Consider the following 10,705-nt stretch of genomic DNA (forward strand, 5'->3'; position numbering starts at 1 on the left):
GAAACAGAGGGGATGAAACAGAGGGGCTGAAACAGAGGGGCTGAAACAGAGGGGGTGAAACAGAGGGCGAGAAACAGAGGGCGAGAAACAAAGAGCGAGAAACAGAGGGCGAGAAACAGAGGGCGAGAAACAGAGGGGCTGAAACAGAGGGGCTGAAACAGAGGGGCTGAAACAGAGGGGCTGAAACTGAGGGGCTGAAACAGAGGGCGTGAAACAGAGGGGCTGAAACAGAGTGGCTGAAACAGAGGGGCTGAAACAGAGGGCGAGAAACAGAGGGCGAGAAACAGAGGGGCTGAAACAGAGGGGCTGAAACAGAGGGGCTGAAACAGAGGGGCGGAAACAGAGGGGCTGAAACAGAGGGTCTGAAACAGAGGGTCTGAAACAGAGGGCGAGAAACAGAGGGGCTGAAACAGAGGGCGAGAAACAAGGGGCGCGAAACAGAGGTGCTGATACAGAGGGGCTGAAACATAGGGGCTGAAACAGAGGGGCTGAAACAGAGGGGCTGAAACAGAGGGCGAGAAACAGAGGGGCTGAAACAGAGGGGCTGAAACAGATGGCGAGAAACAGAGGGGCTGAAACAGTGGGCGAGAAACAGAGGGGCTGAAACAGATTGCGAGAAACAGAGAGCGAGGAACAGAGGAGCTGAAACAGAGGGGCTGAAACAGAGGGCGAGAAACAGAGGGCGAGAAACAGAGAGCGAGAAACAGAGGGCGAGAAACAGAGGGAAAGAAACAGAGGGGCTGAAACTGAGGGGCTGAAACAGAGGGGCTGAAACAGAGGGCAAGAAACAGAGGGCGAGAAACAGTGGGCGAGAAACAGAGGGCGAGAAACAGAGGGGCTGAAACAGAGGGGCTGAAACAGAGGGCGAGAAACAGAGGGCGAGAAACAGAGGGGCTGAAACAGAGTGGCTGAAACAGAGGGCGAGAAACAGAGGGGCTGAAACAGAGGGGCTGAAACAGAGGGGCTGAAACAGAGGGCGAGAAACAGAGGGCGAGAAAGAGAGAGCGAGAAACAGAGGGCGAGAAACAGAGGGCGAGAAACAGAGGGGCTGAAACAGAGGGGCTGAAACAGAGGGGCTGAAACAGAGGGGCTGAAACAGAGGGCGAGAAACAGTGGGCGAGGAACAGAGGGCGAGAAACAGAGGAGTTGAAACAGAGTGGCTGAAACAGAGGGGCTGAAACAGAGGGCGAGATACAGAGGGCGAGAAACAGAGAGCGAGAAACAGAGGGCGAGAAACAGAGGGCGAGAAACAGAGGGGCTCTAAAAGAGGGGCTGAAACAGAGTGGCTGAAACAGAGGGGCTGAAACAGAGGGCGAGAAACAGAGGTGCTGAAACAGAGGGGCTGAAACAGATGGCGAGAAACAGAGGGGCTGAAACAGTGGGCCTGAAACAGAGGGGCTGAAACAGAGTGGCTGAAACAGAGGGGCTGAAACAGAGGGGCTCAAACAGAGGGCGAGAAACAGAGGAGCTGAAACAGAGGGGACGAAACAGAGGGGCTGAAACAGAGGGCGAGAAACAGAGGGCGAGAAACAGAGGGTCTGAAACAGAGGAGCTGAAACAGAGGGGCTGAAACAGAGGGGCTGAAACAGAGGGGCTGCAACAGACGGCGAGAAACAGAGGGGCGGAAACAGAGGGCGAGAAACAGAGGGGCTGAAACTGAGGGCGAGAAACAGAGGGGCTGTAACAGAGGGGCTGAAACAGACGGGCTGAAACAGAGGGTCTGCAACAGAGGGCGAGAAAGAGAGGGGCTGAAAGAGAGGGCGAGAAACAGAGGTGCTGAAACAGAGGGCAAGAAACAGAGGGGCTGGAACTGAGGGGCAGAAACAGAGGGGCTGAAACAGAGGGCGAGAAACAGAGGGGCTGAAACAGAGGGGCTGAAACAGAGGGGCTGAAACAGAGTTGCAGAAACAGAGGGGCTGAAACAGAGGGCGAGAAACAGAGGGCGAGGAAGAGAGAGCGAGAAACAGAGGGCGAGAAACAGAGGGCGAGAAACAGAGGGCGAGAATCAGAGGGGCTGAAACAGAGGGGCTGAAACAGAGGGACTGAAACAGAGGGGCTGAAACAGAGGGGCTGAAACATTGGGCGAGAAACAGAGGGCGAGAAAAAGAGGGGCTGAAACAGAGGGGCTGAAACAGAGGAGCTGAAACAGAGGGGCTGAAACAGAGGGGATGAAACAGATGGCGAGAAACAGAGGGGCTGAAACAGAGGGGCTGAAACCGAGGGCGAGAAACAGAGGGCGAGAAACAGAGAGGCTGAAACAGAGGGGCTGAAACAGAGGAGCTGAAACAGAGGGGCTGAAACAGAGGGGATGAAACAGATGGCGAGAAACAGAGGGGCTGAAACAGAGGGGCTGAAACAGAGGGGCTGAAACAGAGGGGCTGAAACAGAGGGCGAGAAACAGTGGGCGAGAAACATAGGGGCTGAAACAGAGGGGCTGAAACAGAGGGGCTGAAACAGAGGGGCTGAAACAGAGCGCGAGAAACAGAGGGCGAGAAACAGAGAGCGTGAAACAGAGGGCGAGAAACAGAGGGTGAGAAACAGAGGGCGAGAAACAGAGGGGCTGAAACAGAGGGGCTGAAACAGAGGGGATGAAACAGAGGGGCTGAAACAGAGGGGCTGAAACAGAGGGGCTGAAACAGAGGGCGAGAAACAGAGGGCGTGAAACAAAGAGCGAGAAACAGAGGGCGAGAAACAGAGGGCGAGAAACAGAGGGGCTGAAACAGAGGGGCTGAAACAGAGGGGCTGAAACAGAGGGGCTGAAACAGAGGGGCTGAAACAGAGGGCGTGAAACAGTGGGGCTGAAACAGAGTGGCTGAAACAGAGGGGCTGAAACAGAGGGGCTGAAACAGAGGGGCTGAAACAGGGGGGCTGAAACAGAGGGCGAGAAACAGAGGGGCTGAAACAGAGGGGCTGAAACAGATGGCGAGAAACAGAGGGGCTGAAACAGTGGGCGAGAAACAGAGGGGCTGAAACAGATTGCGAGAAACAGAGAGCGAGGAACAGAGGAGCTGAAACAGAGGGGCTGAAACAGAGGGCGAGAAACAGAGGGCGAGAAACAGAGAGCGAGAAACAGAGGGCGAGAAACAGAGGGCGAGAAACAGAGGGGCTGAAACTGAGGGGCTGAAACAGAGGGGCTGAAACAGAGGGCAAGAAACAGAGGGCGAGAAACAGAGGGCGAGAAACAGAGGGCGAGAAACAGAGGGGCTGAAACAGAGGGGCTGAAACAGAGGGCAAGAAACAGAGGGCGAGAAACAGAGGGGCTGAAACAGAGTGGCTGAAACAGAGGGCGAGAAACAGAGGGGCTGAAACAGAGGGGCTGAAACAGAGGGGCTGAAACAGAGGGCGAGAAACAGAGGGCGAGAAATAGAGAGCGAGAAACAGAGGGCGAGAAACAGAGGGCGAGAAACAGAGGGGCTGAAACAGAGGGGCTGAAACAGAGGGAATGAAACAGAGGGGCTGAAACAGAGGGCGAGAAACAGTGGGCGAGAAACAGAGGGCGAGAAACAGAGGAGATGAAACAGAGTGGCTGAAACAGAGGGGCTGAAACAGAGGGGCTGAAACAGAGGGGCTGAAACAGAGGGCGAGAAACAGAGGGGCTGAAACAGAGGGGCTGAAACAGATGGCGAGAAACAGAGGGGCTGAAACAGTGGGCCTGAAACAGAGGGGCTGAAACAGAGTGGCTGAAACAGAGGGGCTGAAACAGAGGGGCTCAAACAGAGGGCGAGAAACAGAGGAGCTGAAACAGAGGGGACGAAACAGAGGGGCTGAAACAGAGGGCGAGAAACAGAGGGTGAGAAACAGAGGGTCTGAAACAGAGGAGCTGAAACAGAGGGGCTGAAACAGAGGGGCTGAAACAGAGGGGCTGCAACAGAGGGCGAGAAACAGAGGGGCGGAAACAGAGGGCGAGAAACAGAGGGGCTGAAACTGAGGGCGAGAAACAGAGGGGCTGTAACAGAGGGGCTGAAACAGACGGGCTGAAACAGAGGGTCTGCAACTGAGGGCGAGAAAGAGAGGGGCTGAAAGAGAGGGCGAGAAACAGAGGTGCTGAAACAGAGGGCAAGAAACAGAGGGGCTGAAACAGAGGGGCAGAAACAGAGGGGCTGAAACAGAGGGCGAGAAACAGAGGGCTCGAAACAGAGGGGCTGAAACAGAGGGGCTGAAACAGAGGGGCTGAAACAGAGGGCGAGAAACAGAGGGCGAGAAACAGAGGGCGAGAAACAGAGGGCGAGAAACAGAGGGGCTGAAACAGAGGTGTTGAAACAGAGGGGCTGAAACAGAGGGGCTGAAACAGAGGGGCTGAAACAGAGGGGCTGAAACAGAGGGCGTGAAACAGTGGGCGAGAAACAGAGTGGCTGAAACAGTGGGGCTGAAACAAAGGGGCTGAAACAGAGGGGCTGAAACTGAGGGCGAGAAATAGAGGGCGAGAAACAGAGGGCGAGAAACAGAGGGGCTGAAACAGAGGGGCTGAAACAGAGGTGCTGAAACAGAGGGCGAGAAACAGAGGGCGAGAAACAGAGAGCGAGAAACAGAGGGCAAGAAACAGAGGGCGAGAACCAGAGGGCGAGAAACAGAGGGGCTGAAACAGAGGGGCTGAAACAGAGGGGCTGAAACAGAGTTGCAGAAACAGAGGGGCTGAAACAGAGGGAGAGAAACAGAGGGATTGAAAGAGAGAGCGAGAAACAGAGGGCGAGAAACAGAGGGCGAGAAACAGAGGGCGAGAATCAGAGGGGCTGAAACAGAGGGGCTGAAACAGAGGGACTGAAACAGAGGGGCTGAAACAGAGGGGCTGAAACATTGGGCGAGAAACAGAGGGGCTGAAACAGAGGGCGAGAAACAGAGGGGCTGAAACAGAGGGCGAGAAACAAAGGGCGAGAAACAGAGGTGCTGAAACAGAGGGGCTGAAACAGAGGGGCTGAAACAGAGGGGCTGAAACAGAGGGTCTGAAACAGAGGGCGAGAAACAGAGGGGCTGAAACAGAGGTGTTGAAACAGAGGGGCTGAAACAGAGGGGCTGAAACAGAGGGGCTGAAACAGAGGGGCTGAAACAGAGGGCGTGAAACAGTGGGCGAGAAACAGAGTGGCTGAAACAGTGGGGCTGAAACAAAGGGGCTGAAACAGAGGGGCTGAAACAGAGGGGCTGAAACAGATGGCGAGAAACAGAGGGGCTGAAACAGAGGGCGAGATACAGAGGGGCTGAAACAGAGGGGCTGAAACAGAGGGCGAGAAACAGAGGGCGAGAAATAGAGGGGCTTAAACACAGGGGCTGTAACAGAGGGCGAGAAACAGAGGGCGAGAAACAGAGGGCGAGAAATAGAGGGCGAGAAACAGAGGGGCTGAAACAGAGGGGCTGAAACAGAGGGGCTGAAACAGAGGGGCTGAAACAGAGTGCGAGAAACAGTGGGCGAGAAACAGAGGGGCAGAAACAGAGGGGATGAAACAAAGGGGCTGAAACAGAGGGGCTGAACCTGAGGGCGAGAAACAGAGGGCGAGAAACAGAGGGGCTGAAACAGAGGGCGAGAAACAGAGGGCGAGAAACAGAGAGCGAGAAACAGAGGGCAAGAAACAGAGGGCAAGAAACAGAGGGCGAGAAACAGAGGGCGAGAAACAGAGGGACTGAAACAGAGGGGCTGCAACAGAGGGGCTGAAACAGAGGGGCTGAAACAGAGGGCGAGAAACAGTGGGCGAAAAACAGAGGGCGAGAAAGAGAGGGGCTGAAATAGAGGGGCTGAACAGGCGCGCTGAAACAGAGGGCGAGAAACAGTGGGCGAGAAACAGAGGGCGAGAAACAGAGGGGCTGAAACAGAGGGCGAGAAACAGATGGGCTGAAACAGAGGGGCTGAAACAGAGGGGCTGAAACAGAGGGCGAGAAACAGAGGGCGAGAAACAGAGAGCTAGAAACAGAGGGCAAGAAACAGAGGGCGAGAAACAGAGGGCGAGAAACAGAGGGGCTGAAACAGAGGGGCTGAAACAGATGGGCTGAAACAGAGGGGCTGAAACAGAGGGCGAGAAACAGTGGGCGAGAAACAGAGGGCGAGAAACAGAGGGGCTGAAACAGAGGGGCTGAAACAGAGGGGCTGAAACAGAGGGCGAGAAACAGAGGGCGAGAAACAGAGAGCGAGAAACAGAGGGCGAGAAACAGAGGGCGAGAAACAGAGGGGCTGAAACAGAGGGGCTGAAACAGAGGGGCTGAAACAGAGGGGCTGAAACAGAGGGGCTGAAACAGAGAGCGAGAAACAGAGGGCGAGAAACAGAGATCGAGAAACAGAGGGCGAGAAACAGAGGGCGAGAAACAAAGGGCGAGAAACAGAGGGGCTGAAACAGAGGGGCTGAAACAGAGGGGCTGAAACAGAGTGCTAGAAACAGAGGGCGAGAAACAGAGGGGCTGAAACAGAGGGGCTGAAACAGAGGGGCAGAAACAGAGGGGCTGAAACAGAGGGCGAGAAACAGAGGGGCTGAAACAGAGGGGCTGAAACAGATGGCGAGAAACAGAGGGGCTGAAACAGTGGGCGAGAAACAGAGGGGCTGAAACAGAGGGCGAGAAACAGAGAAAGAGAAACAGAGGGCGAGAAACAGTGGGGCTGAAACAGAGGGGCTGAAACAGAGGGGCTGAAACAGAGGGGCTGAAACAGATGGGCTTAAACAGAGGGGCTGAAACAGAGGGGCTGAAACAGTGGGCGAGAAACAGAGGGCGAGAAACAGAGGGCGAGAAACAGAGGGCGAGAAACAGAGGGGCTGAAAGAGAGGGGCTGATACTGAGCGGCTGAAACAGAGGGTCTGAAACAGAGGGCGAGAAACAGAGGGGCTGAAACAGAGGACGAGAATCAGAGGGGCTGAAACAGAGGGGCTTAAACAGAGGGGCTTTAAAAGTGGGGCTGAAACTGAGGGGCTGAAACAGAGGGGCTGAAACAGAGGGCGAGAAACAGAGGGGCTGAAACACAGGGCGAGAAACAGAGGGGCTGAAACCGAGGGCGAGAAACAGAGGGCGAGAAACAGAGGGGCAGAAACAGAGGGGCTGAAACAGAGGAGCTGAAACAGAGGGGCTGAAACAGAGGGGATGAAACAGATGGCGAGAAACAGAGGGGCTGAAACAGAGGGGCTGAAACAGAGGGGCTGAAACAGTGGGCGAGAAACAGTGGGCGAGAAACAGAGGGCTCGAAACAGAGGGGCTGAAACAGAGGGGCTGAAACAGAGGCCGAGAAACAGAGGGCGAGAAACAGAGAGCGAGAAACAGAGGGCGAGAAACAGAGGGTGAGAAACAGAGGGCGAGAAACAGAGGGTGAGAAACAGAGGGCGAGAAACAGAGGGGATGAAACAGAGGGGCTGAAACGGAGGGGCCGAAACAGAGGGGATGAAACAGAGGGCGAGAAACAGAGGGCGAGAAACAAAGAGCGAGAAACAGAGGGCAAGAAACAGAGGGCGAGAAACAGAGGGTCTGAAACAGAGGAGCTGAAACAGAGGGGCTGAAACAGAGGGGCTGAAACAGAGGGGCTGCAACAGACGGCGAGAAACAGAGGGGCGGAAACAGAGGGCGAGAAACAGAGGGGCTGAAACTGAGGGCGAGAAACAGAGGGGCTGTAACAGAGGGGCTGAAACAGATGGGCTGAAACAGAGGGTCTGCAACAGAGGGCGAGAAAGAGAGGGGCTGAAAGAGAGGGCGAGAAACAGAGGTGCTGAAACAGAGGGCAAGAAACAGAGGGGCTGGAACTGAGGGGCAGAAACAGAGGGGCTGAAACAGAGGGCGAGAAACAGAGGGCGAGAAACAGAGGGGCTGAAACAGAGGGGCTGAAACAGAGGGGCTGAAACAGTGGGCGAGAAACAGAGGGCGAGAAACAGAGGGCGAGAAACAGAGGGCGAGAAACAGAGGGGCTGAAACAGAGGTGCTGAAACAGAGGGGCTGAAACAGAGGGGCTGAAACAGAGGGGCTGAAACAGAGGGCGAGAAACAATGGGCGAGAAACAGAGTGGCTGAAACAGAGGGGCTGAAACAAAGGGGCTGAAACAGAGGGGCTGAAACTGAGGGCGAGAAATAGAGGGCGAGAAACAGAGGGCGAGAAACAGAGGGGCTGAAACAGAGGGGCTGAAACAGAGGTGCTGAAACAGAGGGCGAGAAACAGAGGGCGAGAAACAGAGAGCGAGAAACAGTGGGCAAGAAACAGAGGGCGAGAACCAGAGGGCGAGAAACAGAGGGGCTGTAACAGAGGGGCTGAAACAGAGGGGCTGAAACAGAGGGCGAGAAACAGAGGGGCTGAAACACAGGGCGAGGAACAGAGGGGCTGAAACCGAGGGCGAGAAACAGAGGACGAAAAACAGAGGGGCTGAAACAGAGGGGCTGAAACAGAGGAGCTGAAACAGAGGGGCTGAAACAGAGGGGATGAAACAGATGGCGAGAAACAGAGAGCGAGAAACAGAGGGGCTGAAACAGAGGGGCTGAAACAGAGGGGCTGAAACAGAGGGCGAGAAACAGTGGGCGAGAAACAGAGGGCGGGAAACAGAGGGGCTGAAACAGAGGGGCTGAAACAGAGGGGCTGAAACAGAGGGCGAGAAACAGAGGGCGAGAAACAGAGAGCGAGAAACAGAGGGCGAGAAACAGAGGGTGAGAAACAGAGGGCGAGAAACAGAGGGGCTGAAACAGAGGGGCTGAAACAGAGGGGATGAAACAGAGGGGCTGAAACAGAGGGGCTGAAACAGAGGGGCTGAAACAGAGGGCGAGAAACAGAGGGCGAGAAACAAAGAGCGAGAAACAGAGGGCGAGAAACAGAGGGCGAGAAACAGAGGGGCTGAAACAGAGGGGCTGAAACAGAGGGGCTGAACCTGAGGGCGAGAAACAGAGGGCGAGAAACAGAGGGCGAGAAACAGAGGGGCTGAAACAGAGGGCGAGAAACAGAGGGCGAGAAACAGAGAGCGAGAAACAGAGGGCAAGAAACAGAGGGCGAGAAACAGAGGGTGAGAAACAGAGGGGCTGAAACAGAGGGGCTGAAACAGAGGGGCTGAAACAGAGGGGCTGAAACAGAGGGGCTGAAACAGAGGGCGAGAAACAGAGGGGCTGAAACAGAGGGGCTGAAACAGATGGCGAGAAACAGAGGGGCTGAAACAGTGGGCGAGAAACAGAGGGGCTGAAACAGAGGGCGAGAAACAGTGGGCGAGAAACAGAGGGGCTGAAACAGTGGGGCTGAAACAAAGGGGCTGAAACAGAGGGGCTGAAACTGAGGGCGAGAAATAGAGGGCGAGAAACAGAGGGCGAGAAACAGAGGGGCTGAAACAGAGGGGCTGAAACAGAGGTGCCTAACAGAGGGCGAGAAACAGAGGGCGAGAAACAGAGAGCGAGAAACAGAGGGCAAGAAACAGAGGGCGAGAACCAGAGGGCGAGAAACAGAGGGGCTGAAACAGAGGGGCTGAAACAGAGGGGCTGAAACAGAGTTGCAGAAACAGAGGGGCTGAAACAGAGGGAGAGAAACAGAGGGCGAGAAAGAGAGAGCGAGAAACAGAGGGCGAGAAACAGAGGGCGAGAAACAGAGGGCGAGAATCAGAGGGGCTGAAACAGAGGGGCTGAAACAGAGGGACTGAAACAGAGGGGCTGAAACAGAGGGGCTGAAACATTGGGCGAGAAACAGAGGGGCTGAAACAGAGGGCGAGAAACAGAGGGGCTGAAACAGAGGGCGAGAAACAAAGGGCGAGAAACAGAGGTGCTGAAACAGAGGGGCTGAAACAGAGGGGCTGAAACAGAGGGGCTGAAACAGAGGGTCTGAAACAGAGGGCGAGAAACAGAGGGGCTGAAACAGAGGGGCTGAAACAGATGGCGAGAAACTTAGGGGCTGAAACAGAGGGCGAGATACAGAGGGGCTGAAACAGAGGGGCTGAAACAGAGGGCGAGAAACAGAGGGCGAGAAATAGAGGGGCTTAAACACAGGGGCTGTAACAGAGGGCGAGAAACAGAGGGCGAGAAACAGAGGGCGAGAAATAGAGGGCGAGAAACAGAGGGGCTGAAACAGAGGGGCTGAAACAGAGGGGCTGAAACAGTGGGGCTGAAACAGAGGGCGAGAAACAGTGGGCGAGAAACAGAGGGGCAGAAACAGAGGGGCTGAAACAAAGGGGCTGAAACAGAGGGGCTGAACCTGAGGGCGAGAAACAGAGGGCGAGAAACAGAGGGGCTGAAACAGAGGGCGAGAAACAGAGGGCGAGAAACAGAGAGCGAGAAACAGAGGGCAAGAAACAGAGGGCGAGAAACAGAGGGCGAGAAACAGAGGGGCTGAAACAGAGGGGCTGAAACAGAGGGGTTGAAACAGAGGGGCTGAAACAGAGGGCGAGAAACAGTGGGCGAGAAACAGAGGGCGAGAAAGAGAGGGGCTGAAACAGAGGGGCTGAACAGGCGGGCTGAAACAGAGGGCGAGAAACAGTGGGCGAGAAACAGAGGGCGAGAAACAGAGGGGCTGAAACAGAGGGCGAGAAACAGATGGGCTGAAACAGAGGGGCTGAAACAGAGGGGCTGAAACAGAGGGCGAGAAACAGAGGGCGAGAAACAGAGAGCTTGAAACAGAGGGCAAGAAACAGAGGGCGAGAAACAGAGGGCGAGAAACAGAGGGGCTGAAACAGAGGGGCTGAAACAGAGGGGCTGAAACAGAGGGCGAGAAACAGTGGGCGAGAAACAGAGGGCGAGAAACAGAGGGGCTGAAACAGAGGGGCTGAAACAGAGGGGCTGAAACAGAGGGC

The sequence above is a fragment of the Stegostoma tigrinum genome (assembly GCF_030684315.1).
Source record: "Stegostoma tigrinum isolate sSteTig4 chromosome 35 unlocalized genomic scaffold, sSteTig4.hap1 SUPER_35_unloc_1, whole genome shotgun sequence".
Classification (NCBI taxonomy): domain Eukaryota; kingdom Metazoa; phylum Chordata; class Chondrichthyes; order Orectolobiformes; family Stegostomatidae; genus Stegostoma; species Stegostoma tigrinum.